The following is a 26,987-nucleotide window of genomic DNA, read 5'->3' as shown; positions in this document are numbered from 1 at the left end:
CAAAGTACCTAACAATATATCAAGGAAAGAGAATATTTATTCAGTAAATTATAAAACTGCGGTACTATTCACAATAGCAAAGACATGGAATCCACCTAAATGCCCGTTAATGACAGACTGGATAATGAAAATATGATAGATAAACACCGTGGAATACTATGCAGCCATAAAAAGAACGAGATCATATCCTTTGCAAGAACATGGATGGAAATGGAGGCCATTATTTTTAGCAAACTAACACAGGAACAAAACCAAATACTGCATGTTCTTACTTATAAGTGGCAGCTAAATGATAAGAACACATGGAAACATAGTGGGGCTTTTCAGAGGGTGAAAGGTGGGAGAAGGGAAAGGATCAGGAAAAATAAATAATGAATATTGGCTTAATACCTGGGTGATGAAATAACATATACAACAAACGCCCCTGACTCAAGTTTATCTATGTAACAAACCTGCACATGTACCCCTGAACTTAAAATAAAAGTTAAAAAAACTTCAAGTCATTAATAAAGACATGAATAAGTTAATATGTATAACATACTCATCAATATTTAAAACAACAAATATTTTAGAAGTGATGCAAATCTTCCAAATTACAATATATAAATTCAATTTAAATTCAACTGAAATCTCTTGAGTATGTATACGTGTGTGTGTGTATGTGAGAATGTGTGTTTTTAAAATTTTTATGGTTTTATCTTAAAACATTTGTGGACATTTTAAGAATGGCTAATAAAAAAATTGGCAAAACAAAAACAAAGCAAAAAAAAAGAAATAGGAATTATATTCCAGAAACCTGATAGAATACACAGAATAATAATTTTAAATGTTTGTTAGTCATAGAATAACAGACCCATTCATGGAAAAAGTGAACAATAAAATTAATGGTGTTGGGACAATTAGTTACCCATATGAATAAAAACTACAGCTGAATTCTTACTCCATATTACTCAAACAGCCTATTTCTCATAAGCTGAATACTTAAATGGGAAAAGTAAATCTTCAAAATATTTAGAATGCATAGAAAATATATTTTTATAGATTTATGTTTAGAAGACTTATTTTAAAACTCCCTAAATAGACAAATTATAAAAGAACTGACAACTTTGGTATATTAAAACACGAAGCAAAACAAAGGGCTAAAATGAAGTAAACCACAGAATTAGTGAGATATATGTAACATACATAACTGATAGAATATTAAGATTTAGACTACAAAAATTAAATGCTACAACTCGCCAGTGAAAAAAAAAAACAAATATTTAGCCTAAGGGAATAAAGGGAAAATATAAATAAGAAGTAATGAACAATAATTCTTATGTCAAATGTCTAATAATCATAATACAGATAAATCATACTGATTCAAGTTAAAATAGTAATGTAATATCATTTTGGAAAATTTTTTAAAGAACTGAAAATTCTAAGTGTAGGTGATACTGCAGAAAAATGAAAGCACTCATAAACTTTTGATCAGACTATAACATAACAAATTTAGAAACTAAGTGTAGTAGAGTGTACTTACAGTACATTAATGCCATTCCTAAGAACATAAAGCAGAGGTTGTTTGTCCTGGAATTATATCAGAACCACTTGGTGAACTTGTAAAAACAACAATCTTCTGTGACATCCCAATTAACACAGAATCTCCGGTGATGGGGTTTAAGTCATCAAAGTTATTTAATATTGATCCTTAAAAAGAGTCCAAGAGTCCAAAGGCCAAAGAACCTGGAGTCTGATGTCCAAGGGCAGGAGTAAAGGAGAGAAGCATCCAGCACAAGAAAAAGATGAAAGCGAGAAGCCTCAGCAAGCCAATTTATCCCACCTTCTTCTGCCTGCTTTCTTTTAGCCATGCTGGCAGCTGATTGAATGGTGCCCACCCACACTGAGGGTGGGTCTTCCTCTCCCAGTCCACTGACTCAAATGCCACTCTCCTCTGGCAACACACTGACAGACACACCCAGAAACAATACCTTATTAGCCATCAAGGCATCCTTTAATCCAATCAAGTTGACACCTAATACTAACCCTCACAAGTCCAACACCTGTCAGCTTGGCACCCATACACATCTCCTGAAATTACACTTAATCTCCAAATAAAGGCAATAATAAGATCATAATTATGCCAAACATAACACAGCTACCCTTTACACAATGGGAAGCACACTAATCCTTAACCTAAATGCTATCACATAAAGTTAACAACACTTAAATGTTGATATGAAGTCAATAAATCTTATGCCACATTATAAAGGAAAAAGAAAGGATAAAATGAAAATATTTTCTTAGTACAAGCATATATATGCACAAACGTATTCTTAACAAAATGGGGAGGAAATACTCATGACAATGACAGTACTCGTTTCTGCAACTGGTATTGATAACCAGGTATTGGTTGTTGTTTTTTACCTGGTGAAGTGCCCCAAACTTTCATTGCTGAAGGTTATGGGCCATTTGTAGCCCTGTTTGAATTGGGTTGCTGTAGTTTCTCATTGACCTTAATCACAAGGCATGGTAGTACAAAGAGACACCCTAAGGGATCTCCCGTATTTCAGTAATACTCTGCCTTTCCTTCATTGTGGAGTAATAGTCTGATTTCATCTTGAGAGTCTGGGTCAGTCACCCCAGACAACATTGTAACTTCCTTCTTAGTCTGTTGTTTTAAAGACATTAGGAGCCCAAAGTGGCCAGGTGGTAACCTTAACTTCCAGTTTAATGGAATCATTTTGTGTCCCGGTGGCGGCATTCCTCCCTCTGGAACTAAGGCCTCTAGGCCAGCAGAATGTAATGTCATGGGAACAGGAAGCAAAAATTTCGCTAGTGGGTCACTAGGGGTGATGGTGAGTGGTGCCACTTTCACTTTCACTCCTTGACTCCTGGACCCATGAATCCTGGCTTTGGGAGAAAGAGTACCATATATTGGATGCTGACTCAGAGTATACACATCCTTCTGGAGAACTTTGCCCTAGCCCTGCAAAGTATTGTCACCTAATTGGCATTGTAATTGTGACTTCAAAAGGCCATTTCACCATTTTATCAAGGCAGCTGCTTGAGGATGAAGGAGAACATGGTAAGACCAGTAAGTTCCATGAGTATGAGCCCACTGCCACACTTCTTTAGCTGTGAAGTGAGTACCTCGGTCAGAGGCAATGCTGTATGGAATACCATGACAGGTGAAAAGCATTCTGTGAGTATATGCATGATAGTCTTGGCAGAAGCATTGTGTGCAGGATAGGCAAATCCATATCCAGAGTAAGTGTCTATTCTAGTAAGGACAAACCACTGCCCTTTTGGGTAACTCGATATTTGGACTGGAGTAACACACCCAAATGAGGAATGTGTTGCTTCCAACATCCAAATAGGCCTACTAGGCATTGTGCCTTTTTCATGGTTGTTGGAGGAACCAAATGCAGCAACCACTGCCACTGGACCCCTAAAATTTTCACTGAGGTAGAAGGTCCCTGAATTTTAGCTGGATTTATTTCTCATCCTCTGGAACACAAATATCTCACCAATAAGTCCAGTGTGGTTGCTACTTCTTGCTCACTGGGTCCAATCAACATAATGTCATCAATGTAATGAACACATGTGATATCTTGTGGAAGGAAAAAGCTATCAAGATTGCTGCAAACAAGATTGTGACACAAAGCCAGATAGTTGATATACCCTGAGGTAGGACAATGAAGGTATGCTGCTGGCTTTGCCAGCTGAAGGAAAATTGCTTCTGGTAGTCTTTATGAACAGGAATAGTGAAAAAGGCATTTGCCAAATCAATGGCTGCATACCAAGTACCAGGAGGTTTGTTAATTTACTCAAGCAATGAAACCACATCTGGTACAGAGCTGCAATTGGAGTCACCACTTGGTTAAGCTTATGATAATCCATTGTCATTCTCCAAGATCCATCTGTCTTCTGCACAGGCCAAATGGGAGAGTTGATTTAAGATGTGGTGGGAATCACCACCTTTGCATCCTTTAAGTCCTTTATGGTGGCACTGATCTCAGTAATCCCTCCAGGGATGAGATATTGGTTTTGATTTACTATTTTTCTAGGTAGAGGAAGCTCTAATGGCTTCCATCTGGCCTTTGCCACAATAATAGCCCTCACCGTACTGGTCAAGGAGCCTATGTGGGGATTCTGCTAACTACTAAGTATATCTATGCCAATTATGCATTATGGCACTGGAGAAATGACCACAGGATGAGTCCAGGGACCCACTGGACCCACTGTAGGTCAGACTTGAGCTACAACTCCATTAATTACCTGACATTCATAAGCCCCTACTCTAACTTGGGGTCCACAGTGACATTTTGGAATGTCACTCTGGAATCAATGTCACCTCAGAAGTAGTGTTCAGTAGTCCCTGAAAGGTCTGATTATTTCCCTTTCCCCAACCCACAGTTACGCTGGTAAAAGGGCGGTCTCCTTGGGGAAAGATGGGAGAAAGATTAACAGTATAAATTGTTCGTAGTGTAGTGGGGGTTCCTCAAAGGGACCTGGCCTCCCCTTCATTCAAGTGTTCCTGGATCTGTAAACTGGCTCAAATCTGGAAATTGATTGAGGGGTGGTGATGCTCTATGTTTATAATTCAAATTAGTCTTTTGTCCACTGGACCTGGAAGTTTTCTGCTTATACAAATAAAGAAGAATGTAGTAGGCTTCCTATCGATTTCACTTCTAGGAACACTATGATTAATTAGCCAATGCCAGAGCTCTACATGAGTCCAACTATTCTGATTGCTGCTTTGCCTTGCTGTCCATTATGGTAACTATGACCACCTTGCTTCTGACAGTTGAGTGTCCACCACCAGAGAAGAGCAATCATAGAGCTCTTCAAGGATGCAGGCACTCCCCTCACAAATCTATTTTGCAAGGTATTGGTGAAGGGTATATCTTCTGGACCCTCCCAGTTGGGATATGTAGGTCTAAAATGACAAATCCAATCTAGCATTCCAATATCCCTAAGCCTTTGGATCCCTTCCTGTACACTAAACCAAGGAAGATCAGGCATTTCCAGCTTGCTCACAGTGGGGCCATCTTTTGATCCATGTTTCAGCTGACCAAGAAAATAAACTTAGAATCTTTTTACCTTCCCAAACTGCAACACTAAATGCACCTAATATTAATCATCACAATGTCATAGTATTGAACTTTCTGAGAATGGTTCATTTCTTTGTTTTGGTTATACTCTGACTGTTTAACAACAATATTGAACATATTGATGATTTAAGAAAACTGTAGTAATGATACAGATGGATAAGTAAGAGAAAGGTGAACAATTGAGGGGGTTACAGAAATAACTTATCTCATAGACTAGAAATAAAAACAGGAAAAAAGACAGATTTTAGACAAGTACGTTAGAGGACTTTAAATAAAATAGTACAATGGAATTATGAGTAGAGAGACCACAAATGTAACACAAAAGCCTCAGTAACTTGCTTACCTGGGAAAAGCCTAAGCACAGGTTGGAACTCGAGATGCTGTACATTAATATATAATTTTAATATGCAGCCCCATGAAAACTAATTTGCATGTTATAATTACCTTTCCAAGTGTCTTTCACGAGATAACTACACCGCCATTAACAAAACTTTAATGTATCGCTTTTTTTCTACTAAATAAATTTGCTTTACAGTATTGCTTACTATTTCTAAGGAAATGGCAGAACTCCCTCATGCTTCATTAAGCAGAAATAATTGGGAATATTTGGAGTTTTGATTTTATTGTGAAAGAATACTTCATAGCAGTAGCTAAATTAATGACATTGTTTTTCAAATAGCTGCTGCACAATAACTCACATCTTATTAAAATTATTCATTTTAGTTAAATTAGGTCTTGGCTTGTGTGAAGCTAGCTTTGTGGCTCTAAGAAGAGAAACGATAAGAACACAGTAAGTGCAGAGGAAGATTACTCATTATACCTAATTCATCTTCTGATATGTTAGTTCCTATCATTTCTGAAAAAAGAAATCAATCCACTTGCATACAAATAAAAATGCAAAATCTATGTTCCCCAACCTCTGGGAAAAATTGACTTCCAGATATATTTAAATACTGGAGAGAAAAGAAAAATAAATAGATGTTTAAATAAAAAATTATTCTCAACAGGCAAAAATCAGAGATCACTGGGCATTTAGAGGTAAATATAAATGGCAAGCAACTGATGTGAAATTTAAAGGAAGTGTTATTTTGGCAAATTCTTGCCTGCCTGATAAATAATCTGCTACATAATGTGTTGACTTGGCATTTCCACTCTAATCTACTACTGAGGTCTAAGTGACTTATGTTCTAACCCAACTGGCAAAATCCGTATCACCAATTAAAGCAAACCATTGTGGACTCCCACTTCCACCTTCACCTTCATGCTCATAGGGAATGTTCGCCACCTTCTTTACAGGTTGAAATCTTTCTGTTCTTTGAGGCTAAACTCAAATTCCAATTACTTTGAACTACTCCCTCTTTGAAGAAATCTTATTCTTCTGTTGTTATAAGAACTTGGCCCTAGAACACATGAACACACTGGGGGAAATATCATACACTGGGTTCTATTGAGTGCCATTGGGGGAGGGAGAGCATCAGGAAGTATAGCTAATAAATACTGGGCTTAATGCTTAAGTAATGGGTAGATCTGTGCAGCAAATCACCATGGCACACACGTTTACCTATGTAACAAACCTGCACATCCTACCCATGTACCCCGGAACATAAAATAAATGTTGATGGGAAAAAAAAGGACTTGCTCTTATTTATAACCTGGTCATTTCCCAGTACATAAAAGTGTTTAATAAATAATTTTTTCATAGAATGGAAGACTCCAGTTAAGTAAAAGTTATTTTTTAACCTGATGGTCAAAATATAGAAAATGGCACTTAAAATGACTTTCAATATGCACCTTATAATTAAAACTGTTATTGTATTGTGTAAATATGTTACACATGTTTTCTTTTTTCCTATTGGCATACATTATTGAGAATATTTTCTCTCCCACCTTAGTTATAGCTTCACAAATGAGTTGGAAGAAGTAGAGAAACTAGAGAAACTGAAGACACCTTATAATTAATATTCTTTTCATATTTTATACTGAAGAATTTATTTGTTAAGAAACAAAAACCTATGTTTTGGGGTTAATCACTTGAAAATTGTTATAAATGGTGAGGTCCTTTTTCTAAATTATTTATGTTTATTTTTGCTACCTTTTCCTATTTATCTTTTAGGTAAACAGGCCACTGAAATAGCACTTCTGAATCTGCAATGAGCCTGACATTATTGACTATAGTTTTTTTTTTGTTTTTTTTTTTTTTTTTTGAGACAGAGTCTCGCTCTGTAACCCAGGCTGGAGTGCAGTGGCACAATCTCGGCTCACTGCAAGCTCCGCCTCCCGGTTTCATGCCATTCTCCTGCCTCAGCCTCTCCGAGTAGCTGGGACTACAGGCGCCCGCCACCACGCCCGGCTAATTTTTTTTTTTTGTATTTTTAGTAGAGACGGGGTTTCACCGTGGTCTCGATCTCCTGACCTCGTGATCCACCCGCCTCGGCCTCCCAAAGTGCTGGGATTACAAGCGTGAGCCACCGCGCCCGGTTATTGACTATAGTTTTAAAAGCATTATTTTCCATTTATATGAGTAAGCATTTTACAAATATCTATTATTAGAGCAAAAAATCATAAAACACAAGAAATTTAGGAATAAATTAAGTGCTTCTCTTTTAGATAAAGGACAAGGAAAGAATAAGAGAATTCACAAAAATTACACCCAGATGAGTTTTGGCTCAGCCCATGGTCTCTGACTCTGTTTGCTAGAGGAGACTTTAATTTATTCGTGTAAACACATGTTTTTCTTAAGGAACACTTACACACACTGTTGGTGGGAGTATAAATTAGTTCAGCCATTGTGGAAGACAGTGTAGTGATTCCTCAAAGACATAGACAGAAATACCATTGACCCAGTGATCCCATTTCCAGGTGTATACCTGAAGGAACATAAATCATTCCACTGTAAAGACACATGCATGCACATGTTCACTGCAGCACTATTCAAAATAGCAAAGACATGGAATCTCCTTAAATGCCCATTAATGATAGACTGGATAAAGAAGATACACCATGGAAAAATATGCAGCCATTAAAAGAACAAGGCTATGTCCTTTGCAGGGACATGGATGGAGCTGGAAGCCATTATCCTTAGCAAACTAACACAGAAACAGAAAACCAAATACTGCATGTTCTTACTTATAAATGGGAGCTAAATGATGAGAACACATGGATATATAGAAGGGAACAACACACACAGGGGACTTTCAGAGGGTGGAGGTTGGGAGGAGGAAGAGGATCAGAAAAAATAACTAATGGGTACTAGGCTTAATGCCTGGACGATGAAATGATTTGTACAGAAAACCCCCATGACGCAAGTTTACCTATGTAACAAACCTTCACCTGCACCCCTGAACTTGAAGGTTTTTTAAAAAAGGGAAATATTTTTCTTATTTGATCCTATCAATTTTTATGCATTTTCCTCAGTCTGGCAGTTTAAACTCATTCACATTCACAGCTGTCTCTTCCTATGGATAGCTCATCTACACTACAGATTGCTACAATCTTGAGTACAATCTTGAGATTAATAATGATGATTCTGGAAACAGACCACCTAAGTTTGAATCCTGGGTATGCAAGCCTCAGCTCTGTTGCCTCGCCCAAGAATGTACTTTATAAAATTGTTTCTAATATTATAGTAAAAAAGACGACATATTTAACGTTTGACTTAGACATGTGAACACTATAAGCATTCAATGAATGTTATTAAAAGTCTGGATTTTTTCCTATATTTCTTCAATATCTAGTTTTACAGCAGTTTACTTGTTCTTCCATTGAATATTCTCCTGAATCAATCCCCATTTTTCTACTACAACAGTCAATTGTTTGGCTTAGGGGAACCTTTTAATCATGTGTAAACTATTGCAACAGCCCTCTTACTGGTATAATATAACACCCCCTGCAATCTGGTCCTCCTCCTGCTGCCAGAATGTTCTTTCTAAAAGGGATATCTGATGTCCAGTGAAGATATAACAAACAATTCACACTTTGATACCCTACTCTGCCTCGGGCACTTAGAAGGAATATATAAAATTCACAAAGAGAAACCACTGAGACATAACTTCTCTCAAAAAAAGATAAATAATTTAACAGGTTGTAAAATGGACAAGAAATTCAAAGCCCTGAGAGGGGCTGGCATGGACCTCCTGATTTTCAGTGATGAAAGCTGGAAGTGAGTTTGAGACCATTGCTGGAGGCCCTGGCTCAAGAAGGGTTTCATGGGCTTCATAGAAAGTTGTGGCAAGGACAACTTTTTTTCCCTACAACTGGGGATTAAATAAAGAAGCTATAGACTAGCTTCTTATTGTGTTGAGATATCCTCAATGCAAGCACAAGACAGGAGGGTCTAAACATGTAAGACCTAAACACGTAAGACTTGGCTCTCTACTGAAATTTGAGGAAGTGGGATTAGTGTGAACAAGATATTATGAAAAATCCTCCCACTTATAAACACCCAGAAGTGCTGGGCACTACATAACAAACATCCTTGAAAATGCATAGCTAGCTATCTCTCTCTCTCTCTGTCTTTCATATAAACTCATTCACCCACAATACACATAGGGAAACTCCCAAAAGACAAGTAGAAGCATAGGTCTGGAAATCAAGAGCAGTCAAAAAGTTTGGAAGCTGCAGGGTTGAAGGTCACACAGACAAGACACAATCTTTGCTTTAGAGAGTTTACGGATAGGGTGGCAATTTAAGGCGATGAAATCAATTTATTATTTATATATGATTGTAATTATGAGTGGAATACACAGGAATTGAAGCAAAGAAGTCCCATTTAACAACTGATCTTTGTATTCATAACCATCAATACAGTAACAACACCGATAGTTATAGCTAAATTTATTGAGTGCTTACTACAAACAAGGTACTGTTCTATGTGTTTTACAATTAATGCTAACAACACACTGTAAAGTGGGTGTTACTATTACCCTCACTCCACAACTGGGGAACCTTGCATGAGTCAAGACTTCTTGATTTTGATAGTTGAGGGGAGACAGTGGGAGGATGGCATGTCTGTCTAGCTAGCTAGCTATATTTATATATCCACCAATTCTCACGGGCGAGTTGCTAACGCACAATGACTACACAGCCAATTATACTTTTTGTTTAATACAATATTTCAGTCTGTTTTGTTCGAAATAATATAATTTAACTGCTTACTCTTTACTCCTCTAATACCATCCTCGTAAGTTCCTGAACTAAATGTATCCTTGAGTCTCAGGGCCTACAGCCATCATATTGCCCTATCCCATTCCTAAAGGGTAAACTTGGTAGGCTCTCTTGGCAGATAGCAACTATTGAAAATCAAATACATACAATTCAGACAATTGACTCTGTATAGTGCTCTGCTGGATGAGTTAATTGCCTTTTGTATGGTTCTGCGTGAACTGTCAGTCCACAGTGGTGTATTACTGAGAAGGGAGAGAATAGTGGTTTCATAAACATTTCAGGAAAAGTTTCTACTTGCTACTTAATTGGGATGTCTAAAAGTGAGTCTCATCTGTTCTGCACAGAGACAATAACTGAAACATTGTTTAGGTAAAAATGAATATTAACATGATCATCACAACTATTATTTTCCTCTATGTCTTACAAGGTGTTTTTCTCTAGAGTACCATTGTTCTGTGTTCGAAGAAATAAAATATTCTTATAATACACAGTTAATAGTAGTAGTTTTCTGAAATATTTTCATCCGTTTCATGTATTAATATAATGAAGGATAATTAGAGGTTGCCAGGCAGACTGTCTTATTCTAATACTGTAGCACACTATTAAACACTTTTGCATAACTATGTAGGATACAAAGACTTCTTTAGGGTTTGGCTGATTTCTTTTGTCACAATCACAGGCAGTGAAGTACCGTGGAATTCGGATGAGATTTGGAGTTAGACAAGGCTGGATTGGATCCTGGATCCACTAACCGCAGTCTCTGTGATCTTAAACAGAGCTGAAGGCTGCTGTGACGGGTAGGTTAGGTAATGCTTCTGAAAACAATACAAACCTCTGTGGCCTCTTAGTAGTATTTAAAAATTAAACTGAGATTTATTTTGGCAAAAATAATTGTTTTTAAGTTTAATTTTTATTATAAAATAGAATATTTTTTGATGGATAAAATATGAATAGTTCATTTGTTTCCACACTAAGCAATATTTGACTCACATAAAAAAATTTTACACTCCCTATTCTGGAAATTGATGATAATATTCTAAAAAATAGTTATTTGATTATTTAACAAATGAGTGAATATTTAAGTGATCTAAAATTTAATCAATGAAAATATAGAGTTGCCAACAATATAATGTAGTTTATTTCATTAATCTGTGACATTACGAATATTGAATCAATAAATATATAGCAGATTTCCTATTTTACAAATATGTGTGTGTCTACGGATAGGGTTCTTCTTTGTAAACCATGACTTACAAATCTTTAGTGTATAATGAATGCTACAGAGAATTTGGCTTATTTATATCTCATGATTAGGACACTGCAATTAAGAGTCACACACATTTACACAATTATACATAAGTGCTCTGATTGGAGAGTGACAGGGAGCCCTCCTCCCTTGGGTGTCCGCAGTGCTCCCTAACAGATTCTATATAGCCCTAGATAATCTGGGAAAACAGTTTGAAAATATTAATTTTATCTCTTCCAGCCATAAAAATGATTGGTTATTCAATTCTATAAATTGGTATGTCCTAAAAAGTATAGGGTGATTTTATATTTCAAAATAATATAAACCGTTAAAAACTCTATATAATACCAATGAAATTAAGACATAAAATTATGTCAATTGCTTCCTCGGTTACATTCAATAGTAGCTACAAAAAAACGAGGGAGCAGAGTTTTATCATAAGTGCAGTTGCAGGATGTACAGGTATCAGATCATCTGAAGATGATAATCATCTTACATTTTGAGCATGAAACATTACTTCTTGATTTATTAAAATTGATGGAATTTTAACCCAGCAATAAAAATTATCTTAATTTTAAGGCATCTTGAAGACAGTAATATATTAATGTTTAATAGAATTTTTTATACATTATAACATGTCCCCTGTCCCATGTCCTACATAACATGTTTAAATAGAAGAAATCACTGTATGGGTGTATTTTTACAGTATACTTAGACAAACTAATTTTTTTATTTTTTACTTTTGAGACGGCGCCTTGCTCTGTTGCCCAGGCTGGAGTGCAATAGTGCGATCTCTGTTCACCGCAGCCTCCCCCTCCTGGGTTCAAGTGATTCTCCTGTCTCAGCCTCCTGAGTAGCTGGGATTACAGGCATGTGCCACCACTCCTGGCTAACTTTTTGTATTTTTAGTAGAGATGGGGTTTCACCATGTTGGCCAGGCTGGTCTCGAACTCCTGGCCTCGTGATCCACCTGCTTCGGCCTCCCACAGTGCTGAGATTACAGGCATGATAGATAAACTAATTTTTTAAAGAAGGAATTAAAGCTGCTGATGCATCTTATTGTGAGAATTAGTGAAACTTCCCTGACTCATATAGACATAGGTTTACTTTCCAGGCTTTTCCTGGCCTCACTTCTTACAAGTGAGAAACTACTGCATCATAAGTCATTTGATCACTGGGAAGGATAATTCAGCTCAGCAAGGTTATTTCTGAACTTTTAAAAATGTATTAAGTAAATAGTGTGTTTTTACTGGGTAATGTGCAAACAGTTGCTCAATTAAAACTGAGTTTAATAGATGTTCTACTATTAATAAACCTATTTATATCATTTATGAACCTAAGTAGTTTGCATTAATCTAGAAAAGCTAGTGCCAGATTTCTGAATTAATATATTTAAACCTGAGCTAAAAAATGGGTTAAATTTTATATATCAATTCTATTAATTAATGGCAAGTAGAACTCTGTGTTGAAAGGCTCTTAAGGGCCTAGGCTAAGGAAATAATGTCTCTCTAGGGAATATAATGAAGAAATATTGGGAGATACGTCACGCACCTGGTTCAAAAGAATTACTGATGACGAAAAACATTTATCTGAATGTTTGAAAAAAAAATACACACACACATATGCAGAAACAACGTTGCTTCTTTGTTATTATTATTATACTTGGCTATTTTCCTCAGGAGTGCACATGGTTTTTTGTATAACACAGTTAAAACATCTACATTTGAGCTACGATCCAGATTAAGCTCTTAAAACTCCATGGACTTTTTCAATAAAATTCTTAATTTGAGATTCACAGCTCCTTCCTGGCAGGAATAATTATTTATTTGTTGTGGGATTCCTTGTGCACATAATAAGCAGGGACTTTCTGTAATGAGGAAGTGTATTTGTATATGTTGTGTGTGGGTGTGTGTACTTATACACACACAAAATGCACATATATACACACACACTTTGGACATGACACATGTATTTTTGCCTTAGTACATCAGTAAGTGTTCCACTTCAGTGGAAGTCGTGAGGTTATACAAGCCATGGAGGTCTACTAAATACATAATTTTCCTTTATTAACCTTTTAAGGAGAATATATTGAATGTTTTTCAATTTGAAACCAACTATTGTAAATAGGTGTCTTACAATATCCCCATGGTTTTTATAGTGGATTTTATTGTCTTATTCATATCATGACTTAAAGAATTTTATTTCTTCATTTTCCCTCATTTTAGCAAAGTTAAATTTGTAGGCAATGTACACAAGGTTCCTGAAAAATTCATTTCTACTGAACCAATGTTAAGTATGCTTTAAGTTTGTCTACTTCATATGAACATATTTATCTTTACAGAAGCTGACTTCAATTTTCAGAGTTGTTTGTGTTCAAATTCCAGATCCACTAGCCTTAAATAATATGTAATTTTAGGTAAACGACTTAAACGTGACTTAGCTGACCTGTAAAACATGAATGATAAAAGTAAATCTTTCCTACTCATAAGCTATTACGAGGATTCATTCAGATGGCCAATACAAAATGGTAATCAGAATTTGGCATATAGTAAACAAAGACATAGTTGAAATTATCATAACAGAAAAACCGTCTTTCTAACTCAGACGTAAGGCAATGAATTTTCAATATGAAACGTGTTATAGTTTTCTTTATATTTTAAGCTATTGAGAACTATAGCCTGTAGTTGAGCTTCAGACTGCAGTTTCACCATCACATTTATTTGTCTATCTCCACTTTTCTGGGATAAATTTCCCCCACCATGTTTCAAAATCAAAAAATTTCCCAATTAGAAGCTTCCTCTTCTATGCCAGATAAGACAGCAGTCACATACAACCATTAATTGAAAAATTATATTTCGTAGAAAATATAATTCATAGTATACAAGTTACTTTAGTGGCAGTATCTGAAATACTCTAAAGTTATTTGATTTTAGTGATAAAAAGTTGTACATTTTAACGTAAATTGTTTTGTTCACTTTTAATTAACTAATCTCTAATCATTGATATTAAGAACTATGGTTCCCTGACTTTTCAACTCCCAGAAACCTTTGTGTAATGATTCTATGGTGTTATCTGCTCATAAACACACCTTAAGATTATCTTTTGACTTATCTGTCCTTCTAAAGGAAGACAATAAAGCATTAATAGTGGCTTGCTATGGCTATAAACAGGACCTAAATCCTTTAAACAAATGGTTACAATCTCATTGTCTCATCTACTTATTGTTGCTATAGCTTCCTGTCATCTGAGTGCTGTTGAACTTGTAGTGTCTCAGAGTCACAGATAAGCTTTAAAGAGTGGAGATAACTTTTATTTGTTATGGGCAATAAAGCCAGAGTCTCCTCTGATAATCTGACAGGCGTCTGAGGATGCAGATCCAGTCAAGCAGAACATACATCGAAATAGTGTCTGAAGGGCAAGGCACTGGAGGCATAGGCCGTATAAAACTTACACAATAAAATTTTATGGCAATGAGAGAAAATTAGAGAACAAGGAACAAAGGCTAAAACAGATCCTATCATGGAAAGTTGCACTAGTAAACATAATAATCTACCCAAAGCTTCTCTGATAATGTCTGTTCAACACAGTTTCAATTAAAACAATTAACTAGCATTATATTTCTCATCCCTACTCTCTTGTATATATTCTTACAATGTAATGTGTTTACATAGTCAATCTTTATGAGTTTAATACACAAGTAAACTTTGAATTTTCCTGCATAAAACATTAAATTCTACGCTGGTAAGCAATTATAACAATTAGCACCTTTCACCATCAGGCATTTTTCCTATGTCTGCCCAAAATGCTCATAAATTAGTCCAGTCATAACTTGTTGTTTAATGCCTTTAAGTTTTTTTCTAAGAGATATAACTGAATACATGCTAAGGAGAATTAATTACGGTTGCTTGAAAACAAAACAATTAATGATATCTATAAATGTATTAAATATATGTAATATTTATGGCCATAATTTTATTTCAAAAACCTCATTCTCATTTAAGAATAAAATATATTTATAACAATAGAAAATCAATCTGTAAATATGAATTGTTTATTAGATTTCTAAAAAATATTAATTTTTTATTGTACATTTTTTGCAAAGGTGAAGTGAAATGGTTCTTTGACTTCTTTTCAAATCTTTCTTACCCAAATCTGAGAGTAAAAGGATGGCATTTTTATTTGCTTGAATTATTCAGATAATCAGTTTAGTTCTCAATTTTACCTGGTGAGATTAGCACAGAGTCACAAAGTCCCTTCATTATGTAATTTACCCTCAATTTCTTCTCCACAGCAATTCTGGCCCCCACTACTGTACCATAACACCTGCTTGAGGGCTGGGGGTGGGAAAACAACAAAAAATAACTTCTGGAGAAGCTGATGACAGCTACCTGAAGTTGCAACCTCTTGATGCCCCCTGCCTAGCTCCATTGTAGACAATTCTGGCTGATGACTTTAATTCTTCTTTCTTGTCCTGCTCTTTGGGACTACTTCAATTCATTACCTCTATAAAGAGTACCATCCGGCTGGGCGCAGTGGCTCACGCCTGTAATCCCAGCACTTTGGGAGGCCGAGGCGGGCAGATCATGAGGTCAGGAGATCCAGACCATCCTGGCTAACACAGTGAAACCCTGTCTCTACTGAAAATACAAAAAAATTAGCCGGGCGTGCTGGCGGGCGCCTGTAGTCCCAGCTACTGGGGAGGCTGAGGCAGGAGAATGGCATGAACCCGGGAGGTGGAGCTTGCAATGAGCCGAGATCGCGCCACTGCACTCCAGCCTGGGCAACAGAGTGAGACGCCATCTCAAAACAAAAACAAAAACAACAACAAAAAAAGGAGCATCCAAATTACTCACATTTGCTTACCCTACTACAAATTAGGTCCAAAATATCACCAAAATCTAAATTCAAGTTTTTGTCCTAAATACTTGGCTGAAAACTAGTTCATGTCTTTTATTCCTTTACTGTCTACAGCTAACCTCAATATTTCAATAGAGTAAGTTTTTATTTTTCTTTTTTCCCTCTTCTTCCTTTTTTAAAAATCTGGTTTTCAAAACATGCAACTCTTTAGTTCTTAGATGCTAAATTCTTCTGCACTCCCTCCATCCTTCTTGAACTCTCAAGCTAAATCTCTCTGAAATCTCTGGATGTGTCATTTTTGGTAATGAGAATATCTTTTCTGAGGTCTCTTTCAAAGTGACCTGCTTAGGCAAGCAAATATTTTAATTAAAATGAAATTATCATGGAAGCTTTGGTCTTTTCCTTGATGGTACATTATCCTGGTTAATTTCCATTTTTCTTTTTTTATTTTCTTTTTAGGGAAAATAATTGAATAAATAATATAGTTATTTGATACAGTATACTCTCAAACATAATACCTTTTAAAAACCTATCTCCTACATAAATTATTTTTACAGTGAGGGAAAAGAAAGCAAGAAATTGTTCCAAACTGACATTGTACTTCCTAAATGTAACAACCGTGATCATCTTCTAAGAATAGCATTCAGATCATCTGGGACTTTGCAGCCTCTTATCTCATTGTATTATTAATGGATTCTAATTTCAGGCATACTGAGCTATGCAGTATTAGTATCACACATTCTCAGGCCTCCATAATTTTGTTCATGTATATCCTTCTCTGAGTATGAAAAACTTGTTTTTTATTTGAATCTCAACTCAGAAATTACTTCTCTGAAACAAGTAAAAATTATGTCCTTCCTCTTATTAAATTCATAAAAATTGGATTTTTACTCCCATTGTAACATGTATTTTATTTTCCTTTGAATTAGAGTTGGTTCTTTTCATGTGTGTCTCTGCTACTATATCACAAATTCTAATCAAAGATGACATACACACCTAGAACGGGGCTTTGCAGTTAGTAAACTATTTAATTCAATCAAAGAATTGCTCAAATTGGATAGAAAAATAAACTGGTTGGTAATATATTCTTTTCTTGTTTACATGATTTGAAATATATAGTCATTCATTGGTAATTATCTGGTGATTATTATATCCAGTCACTGTATAAATCCAATCATTGTGGATAAGATTAATAAGATGGTTTCTATCCTTAAGGAACTCAAAGTCTAGTGAAAATGATGTAAAAAATCTGAGAATAGAAATATGCACTGGAAATTATAGAAAAACAATTTAAATGCAACTTTCTTACCTGGGATGAGTCAGGGAGTGTTGTCTTTTGTTTGTTTGGTTTGGGTTTTTTGTTTTGTTTTGTTTTTTTATTCGAGACAGGGTCTCACTCTGTCACCCAGGCTGGAGTGCAGTGGCGCCATTAGGGAATGTTTTTAATGTTAAGTCTGAGTTGATTTGATAGAGAAGAAGTAAAGGGCATTCTAGATAATGGGAAAAGGCCCAATAAATAATAAAAAATTAAAATAGCACCATGTAGACAGCTTGGTAGACAGCAATTATTTCTATCTTGCTTGAAGCAGTCAGTGGCAGGAGATGGCATTAGAGAGATATATGGACATCATAATGTGGAATGCCTCGAACTTGTTTTTTAAGCAATTTGGACTTGATCATACAGTCCAGAGATTTCCCAAATATTCTTTGTAGAGCTCAATGTAATGCTGATAAGAATTCATTAAAAGCTCTCTTTTCATAGATTTTTAGGAAATTCTCAGGCTGGAGGAAATAAGTTAATTAGGTGTCCTTACTGCAGGACTTCCCAAAGTTGCAATATGCTAATATGTATTGTGACTGTACAAAAGAGAGATCTAATATTGAGCACTCACAAACTTATTTTGTTGTCCTCATGTATGTATTTGTCCTTTAATGAACACCAATGAACAGCCCTCCAGAACTTTAGTATCCTGTGACTGGGGGGGAAACTGATATAAAAAATAAGGAATTCTGAAGGAGGAAATTTGAGTTGTAAATAGATCTCCATGGTGGTGTTTGGAGAGTAGAAATTAGGTAGGAGGCAGAGCGGTTGCTCCCACCTGTAATCCCAGCACTTTGGGATGCCAAGGCAGGTGGATCAGTTGATGCTAGGAATTCAAGGCCAGCCTGGTCAACATCAGGAAACCCTGTCTCTACCAAAAATACAGAAATTAGCCAGGCATGGTAGCGCACACCTTTAATCCCAGCTACTTAGGAGGCTGAGGCACGAGAATAGCTTGAACCCAAGAGACGGAGGCTGCAGTGAGCCAAGAGGGTGCCACTGCACTTCAGCCTGAGTGTGCAGTGAGACTCTGTCTCAAAAAGATAAATAAATAAGGTTGGAGGGCAAAAAGATTATAATATTATTGTAGAAGTCCAAAAATGTGTAAAGAGCTAAATTAGTGTTGTAGCAGAAGGGATGAAAGAAGAAAACATATTTCAGGCATTGCCAGGCAGTAAAACCCAGAGGAGTGTAGAGTTAATTGAACAAAAGGAGGAAATAAAGTCCAAGAATGATGCTCAGCTTTTTAACCTTTGTGGGTGGTTGCATATGGGTAGCTAGTGGTGAGTCCATGGAGGTGGAAATTTGTTTTAAAAAAGGGAAAGATCACTTTGGTTTGGAAATGTTAATTTTAGTAGAAATCCAGGTGGACATATCCAGTGTGATGTGAGATTTAGAATGTAGAAGTTTGGCAAAGTGATCTCAGCTGGAAATAGGGTTTGTGAGTCACCAGTGTTCCTGTGGAAAGTAGCAACTATGGAGATGATATTTCTGTTGGCCCTTGGTTTCAATGTATCTATCCCTCTTTAACAATGGCAGCTATGGACAATAAAAAATTGAATTTAAATGGTTTCTTAGGTGATTTTTTAAAAAATGTTTGTAATTGTCTTCATTTTGGAGATAAGGACAGGAGAAGAGCTCTTTTTCCAGACTCTTTTTTGGACCAATATAAAACTGATTAAGAAAGCCAATTACTTTCCAAAAATAGATTAGACTTCATAAAAGGACTAAGCCTGAGTATTGTGGACTATGACTTCTGCGGTTTTTTAAATTCTGCTTTTTTGGAATCACATTGAGAACTAGGAGTGCCTCATTAGATGCCCTTGTAGAGGTGATTGAGATGGAGCCAATGAGAGCCAACCATGGCCAGGCATAAATGAGTCCTAAGACACTCATCACCAGCCACATCTATCTTGAGGGCAAATATCTAGTCCCAACTGTGATGCAAGGGTGACAGATTAGAGAGGGATGAGTTATTGGTAGCAATATTTTCTTTTTAATATACTACACTTCTTGAAGTACTTGGAAAACGTTAAGTGTGGTGATTTAGATTGGACAGGTTTAGAAATTTGCAATATGTTTTATTCCAATTTCCTCTTTCCACTAGCAAATGTATTGCCATTGCCATCTGGAACAAATATGCACACCCTAATCTAATACTCCTGTCAGATTAACACTCATTTTCTGCTTGCCCAAGTCAGTATGAGAAGAGGCAACAAAACTTACATAATTTATTAGGGTTGTTCAAATAGGAAAGCTGTTTTATTTTTATATTTATGTAAAGCACCTATGAATTTAGAGCTTTGCAACATAACAAAAGAGCTTTATGACAAAATACACTCATTGTGTAATAGCTATAAAAATAAAGTGAAATTAAGGACTCAGATTAATGAAAACATTGTATTTCTTACGTTAATGTTAAACATTTAAAATTATTTATTTACCTATACTATAAAAGTAACATATTTAAGGATGGAAAACAGCTGATTCCAATGCTTACTGTACAGCTATTTTTTTTAATGAAGAATTAGGGGTAAAGAGAAGATGATCACTTGAAAATTATATGGAGCCAGAGGTAAGATTTAATCTGCTGAGAAGTAATGCTGTAGCCTGGATGGGGTAAGGAGCATACAATTAAAAGCATAAAAGGCTACATAGCCCTGGTTGTTTCTTCCACTTTCAGAAGCAAAATATTTAATAATTGATAAGGTGTAATCACTGATTAGCTAGAACAGACAGTGGCTGTAGTGATGACCCATGGAGAAATGCACTGTGTTCCACTCCTGACTAATCCAAATGGTGTAGTTGGTCATGGAGATCCCTTCTGTGCCAGCCAGTATTTCTCTGCTTGTTGGATAATGAGGGAGATTCTGAGTGACTGGGGTAGATGCGGGACTCAAACAGCATCTGCTTACCAACAGGTAACACATTTTCCCAATTGGTATAATTGTCATGGTTCACACCATCAGAATATGAGCCTCACCTCTACATTAACCCAACCTCCCATTCATCCCCAACTCAGTAAGCTAGTGAATTACAACCCAGAGAAGCAGCCATCTAAAACATTAGTAGCTGTGAAGAATTCTGGGGAGGTTTTCTGTAGATACTGTAGCCTTGTTAGGTGTGAGGAAGGCAAGGAGTGAATGAACATAATTTGCTACCCCAAAGGCTCTCTGTTTTTCTGACATATACTACACCTCCCTCACCCTATCCCCTACGCTGTAAGTTCCTTCCTCTGGAGGAGTAAAGTTAAGATACAGATTTTCCATTTTTACTTACAGGTACAAATCCTGATGTAGCTGAAAAATTCCGGAAAGAAAATTGAACCATTTATAGAAAAAGAAGACAAATTAGTAGGCCAGACACAGCAGGAATTTAAAATAACTTTTATCAGAATTAAGTGACAGTCTTGGAAATATGAGGTTGAAATAAAAAGTTATGAATAAGTTGCTTTTAATTGCAGAATGCATCATTTATTATTTTTTATTTATTTTATCATTTACTATTATCTTATTTTCCATAAGAAAAAATGCTACATATTATCCTTTAGAGTTTTTGTTATACTTATCTTTTATCTTTTAAGGTTTTTATTATACTTATTGATAAAAACTCTTCTAGACATACTATGTTGTAAATTCCCCATAATCTGTGGTTTTATATTGATTTGCTTAGGATCTTCAGCAAGCACAGTATTGGCTCAAAGCCTATGTACGAACACCAAGATTTTATCTGCAATTATTCAAATTTTACTAAACACATAGTTATTTTCCCCAAACTGTTGAAATACACCATTGGAAAGTAAACAGCAGAAAGTTTAACTTTTGTTTAAAGTCAGCAGAAAGTTTCTTAAAAACTGATGTTCAACACCTAATTCTGAGTTGGTCACACCAGCCTCTCATTATTTTGAAATTTCTCTGATGAATTATTAGGGATTTGACAATGTATCCTGCCTTCAGTTACCCTGCTTGACCTGTATAATGATTAACTTCATGTGTCTATTTGAGTAGGTTATAGTGCCCAGCTGTTTGGTCAAACACTAGTCTAGATATTGCTCTGAAAATGTTTTTAAATGTGATTAACATTTCAATCAGTATACACTGAGTAAAGCAGGTTACCCTCCATAATGTGGGTAGACTTCATTAAATCATTCCAAAGCCAAGGATCCTTGAAGAGGAAGAATTTCTACCTCCAGACTGCAGCAATAGAAATTCTGCCCGAGTTTCCAGACTTCCAGCTCAAGACTGAAACACTAACCCCTGCCAGAATTTTCAGCCTGCGACTCTGCCCTGGAAAGTTCAGACTTACCAGCTCCCACAATCACATGAGCCAATTCATTAAAATACATCTCTTTCTTCCTCTGTGTATACATTCTATGGGTTCTTTGGAGAACCATGACTGATATAGCCTGTGTTCTACAAGCCTTTGTATATAACTCAGTTACAAAATACAACATAGCTTCATTTACTGGAAGTCGTCTTCCCTTCTTAGGTCTCTTAAAGTATTTAGTTATTGTGCTGCTAGCATTATGAAACTGTGTTCATTCCTTCAAAGACAAATACCTGATTCCCATGCCTTGCTGTATATACAGAAAATTTTCTTTTAAGGTCAGTTTATAGTGTAATATTTTTAAATTTTACAAAGAAATTAAACCCCAAATGTGTAGTATTAATAGCACTGAGAATTTTTTTTTAATCACAGTGTTATGAACACCTATGACCTAGTTCATGCAAGCATAGGCAGTAGTAACTATTTAATGACTGGTACCTGACAGTGGGGTAGTGTGAGATGTTAATTGTTAGATGTATCTCACTTTCAGAGAAATAGGGGAAATGTTTGCATGTTGAAATCAATGGCATATGATGTGTGTTATATAAATCAGTATATATGTATGTGTATACTTAAAGTGTGTAATAGTTATACCTAAAACAATTTACTTAGGGGAAAGATCAGGTCCAGCACTCTTCTAGAAAATATCTAAAAAGAGCAAAGTCTTAAAAGTGAGATGAGAGATAAATACAGATTAAAAAGCAGAAATATTAATGTATCCATAATTCATGTCTTAAAGGGAAAAAAGGTAAAGAAGTTAACATATTTAATGAAATAATAATTAAAGATTTCCTTGAATTAAATAAAGATATTGGGTCTTACTTGAAAAGTTATGTAGAGTTTCAAAGTTATATTATAAGAAAAAGAAAAAAAATCACTCCAAACTGCAAAGGAATTACAGAAAAAATTAAAATAAAAAAAGATGCATTCTAAAAATCACTCAAAAATGCAAGTTTCCTAGGAAGAGACAGGTATTAATTGATATCAGACTTTTCAACAATGTTCTGAATGCAAGAATATGGACTAATATTTTCAAATTGATAAGGAAAAAGAACTTTGCATAAGGAATTAAATAGCTTAATAAACTATCTAAATCTGAGTGGCAAATAAATGTATTCTCAATATAGATTTAACTTTCTAGAATAAAGATGGAGGGTGAGTTCGGTAATTCAGTAAAATGGAGAACATACTAAGGTTCTTGCAGCACATCTATGTGTATTTAATGAAAGTCATAGATACTGATGAGCATAAAAAATGATAAGAGAAAATTAAGTAAGAGTACATTTTAATAAGATTTAAGTTCTAGAAACAAAAGTCTGATTCATATAGTGGAAGGTAGGAAAAGACACAATATTAAGCACAAAATAAGATTGCAGAAGTAATTTTTTTTTTTTTTTTTTTAAGATGGAGTCTTACTTTGTCGCCCTGGAGTGCAGCAGCACAATCTCGGCTCACTGCAAGCTCCGCCTCCTGGGTTCACACCATTCTCCTGCCTCAGCCTCCCCAGTAGCTGGGACTATGGGCGCCCGCCACCACGCCCAGCTAATTTTTTGTATTTTTAGTAGAGACAGGGTTTCACCATGTTAGCCAGGATGCAGAAGTAATTTTTAATATGACAAAAATGATAAGAAATGTAAATACATCAAACTTAGACTGAGGGAGGACCCTTACATTGCATCAACAATATAATCTAATACTATTTTGCTAGGAATGATTAAACAAGCGCATCATAAAAAGCTTAAATTAAAAAGGTAGAAAAACCTGTACCAAAAGAAAGCCTTAAGTGCCAAAGAAAATTGAGATAAAAACATTAGAAGAGACAAAGAATAGTAGTACATGTCAATAAATGGAAAAATCGACTTATACTCCTTTAAATAGCCCAAAATTGAGAAAAGCAACAATTCTAGAACCTAGAAGAGAAGCCTGAACTATGACAAAGTGGGGGCTTCTAACATGCCCTTCTCAAACACTGAAAGATAACAATTATTTTTAATATGTAAAGGTGCTACAGGTATGAATAAGAAATGAAATTTGGACTAATATATTATGAACACTCTCACACATTAACCTGAAAAACAAAGAAAGCTGTTTTTTTGGGGGGAACGCATGCAATATTCACACACACACACACACACACACACACAAAATTGGCCACGGAGTAGGCTACCTGCAAAGGGAGCATAGTATGTTTCAAATACAGTCATGCATCACTTAACAAAAAGAATACATTCTGAGAAAATAGTCCTTAGGCAATTTCATCATTGTGTGAACATCATAGTGTGCACTTGTAGAAATCTTGATGGTATAGCTTACTGCATACCTAGGTTGTAGGGTATAGCCTATTGCTTCTAGGCTACAAACCTGTACAACATGTTACTGTACTGACTACTGTAGGCAATTGTAACACAATGGTAAGTATTTGTCTACCTAAACATATCTTAACATAGACAAGGTACAATAAAAAGATGGCATTATAATATTATGGGACTACCTTTGTTTAGGTGATCCATTGTTGACCAAAATGTTGTAATTACTGTAGTCAATATCATGAAGATTCTTAAACCATACTGCAAAAACAAACAAACAAAAAAACAAAATTAGCACATCCATATCTAAATACCAGAAATGGGAGATTACACGATACTTTCCAGTAAAATAATATTTCTCTTTCTCTCTTTTTTTCTTTTCTGCATACAGCCCACCCGACACCACTCTTCCCTCACCTGCCCCTTCTGATCATGCCCCTACTTCTCGAAGCCGGTGCTCTAGACTGCTGGCTGGCACTGCTCTCATGGGGAGCAACCCATTGGCATTTTCCATCTTATTTCAGGTGGAATTGGAAAGAGTTGCAGAGAAAAAGACAAAAAGAAAGACATATGTTTCTCTTGATCCAATTTATAAATGTTGATTATACAAGTTGCTTTTTTTCTTCATTTTTTAAAAGGTCTGTTTTATTAGCCACAAATTCTACATCTCTTAGGAAGGAGGGAGAAGATTTGATGACTTGCAGCTTTCTCTTTGACTTTGCAGGAACCAGAGACTTTTGGATTGCTCCAGGGCTTTTTCTATAATGGGGCAATGTGTATGCAGTTCAGGAAGCATTCCTACAGAGAACCTACATAGGTTATCAAGAGGGTGTACCTGACTGCAAATCAACTATGCAATTCCTAGAACAATGGAATAATTGGCTGGGGATTTTATCTATTCTTGTGGCTGATGCCAATAAGTGTGTTTATTAACAATTTATTTACAGAACATAGATTGATTTCACTGGGACTGCATGGCCAGCCACTGCAAAGAGGAAGTAAATGATTTCTTCCAAAGCTTTTAGGAATCCACTATCGTCAAGAAGTCAGTATATATTGGAAGTGAATATCAGGATACAGGAGTAAAGTGATGGGCATTGTAATAAAGAACACAAAATGAAATCTGCCTGAAACCAAACCAGCATACATTTTGATGTACATATGAACAATGAAATGTGCACCATCTGAAATAAAGGAAAGAGGGCAGAAGTCAAGTAATGTCAATCACCTAATTTATGCTAATGATATTGAGGATAATTATGATGACGGTTGTATATTGGTAAAAAGTAAGAATTTGTTTGATATTCCTTAATTGGAGAGGATGATATTAGTGAAAATGAGAGAGACAGATGACAAATTAGGATAAAAACACTAGTTTGGTTTAAAATATATACCATTTGAGTAAACCAAAAAATGATAGGATCAGGATCCAAAGAGAAAGTATCTTTCTTGCCTGTTAAACTTAATCAGGTGCAATTCTGAAGCTCATGGCAGAAAAAGAAACCTACATTTAAACACGTCAGTGTCAGTATGCAAGGAAATCGTTTCATCATGTGCAACATCACATTTTCAAAATATATTATCACCCGATTTTAAAAACAAAATAAAAATTCAATCTTATATTTGGGAAACATTCTAATACTAGAGGGAGTAGAATGGCTGTAGATAAAAATAAATGGGAAGTAGTAATAGGTAATATATTTTAAAAATGACTGTGAGTACTGAGGCATTATTTTTTCCTCTGTGAAAACATTTATACTCATTCTGGGGAATACGAAACAGTGATGTACCCCAAAGTATTAATAATTTATGTTGCCTGAATGTTGTTTTACTTTATAGCTAAAATGAATTGTTAGTTTATTTGGTTCCAGCCAAATATGCATATATATGTATAAATATATAAAATTTTAGGTGATAATTATGGCATATAAATATAAGATTTTGGTTATATAAAAATAATAGAAAAAGACTATTATTTTAGCAACATAAAATTATGAAATTATTATTCACTTTTGCTTGCTTCATGTTTATCAAGATTTCAGCCTTGGAAACAATGCCAACTATTTACTATTTATCCACTAAATGATCAAATTATAACTATTGAATCCTTGCTTTTGACAGAAAAAGGTTTTAAATCCTGATCCATAGATGTTTTGATTATATATGTTAGCAAAGACATTAAGTATGAAAAGGCAATAATTTTCTTACAGCTAAGCCAAGTGAAATTTTCTCCCCTGCAGTTCTGCAATATCTAATATGTATGAAAATGAATATACCCTATAACTCAGGATTCCATTTGTGGCTATTTACTTTAGAGAAACTCATGTGCATGGGCATAAGGGAATCCATTTATTACAATATTATTTATTATGATGAAAAATCAGAAATGATTCCAACTTCCAGGGGTTACATAAATTGTAGTATGTGCTTATGGAAGAGTAACATACAATTATAATGAATAATCTAGATCTATAAATCAGGCCTATATTTACCCTTATGGCTAGATATTAAAAACAGTGCTGAGTTAGATAAAATATTGTCATATGTCACTTATGACAATAAAGAATATACTCTCCAAAAAGCTATATATTTATGGAGACACACACACACATACATACACACACTGGAAGGATACATACCGAATTTATAATAGTTTCCTCTAAAGAGGGAAG

General features: G+C 35.4%; 1 long non-coding RNA gene across 1 annotated transcript in view; it reads right to left on the bottom strand.

The window, feature by feature from the left end:
* The window catches only part of LOC134731764 (uncharacterized), a 108,144-nt gene that overhangs the window by 43,386 nt on the left and 37,771 nt on the right, over positions 1–26,987 (bottom strand). The window contains exon 2 of the long non-coding RNA XR_010114355.1: positions 24,501–24,576. This is a non-coding gene — a long non-coding RNA (uncharacterized lncRNA). The remainder of the gene's footprint in view (positions 1–24,500; positions 24,577–26,987) is intronic.

Source organism: Symphalangus syndactylus, chromosome 1 (assembly GCF_028878055.3).
Source record: "Symphalangus syndactylus isolate Jambi chromosome 1, NHGRI_mSymSyn1-v2.1_pri, whole genome shotgun sequence".
In the NCBI taxonomy this organism is placed as follows: Eukaryota; Metazoa; Chordata; class Mammalia; order Primates; family Hylobatidae; genus Symphalangus; species Symphalangus syndactylus.
This window is presented reverse-complemented; position numbering and strand designations above follow the sequence as displayed.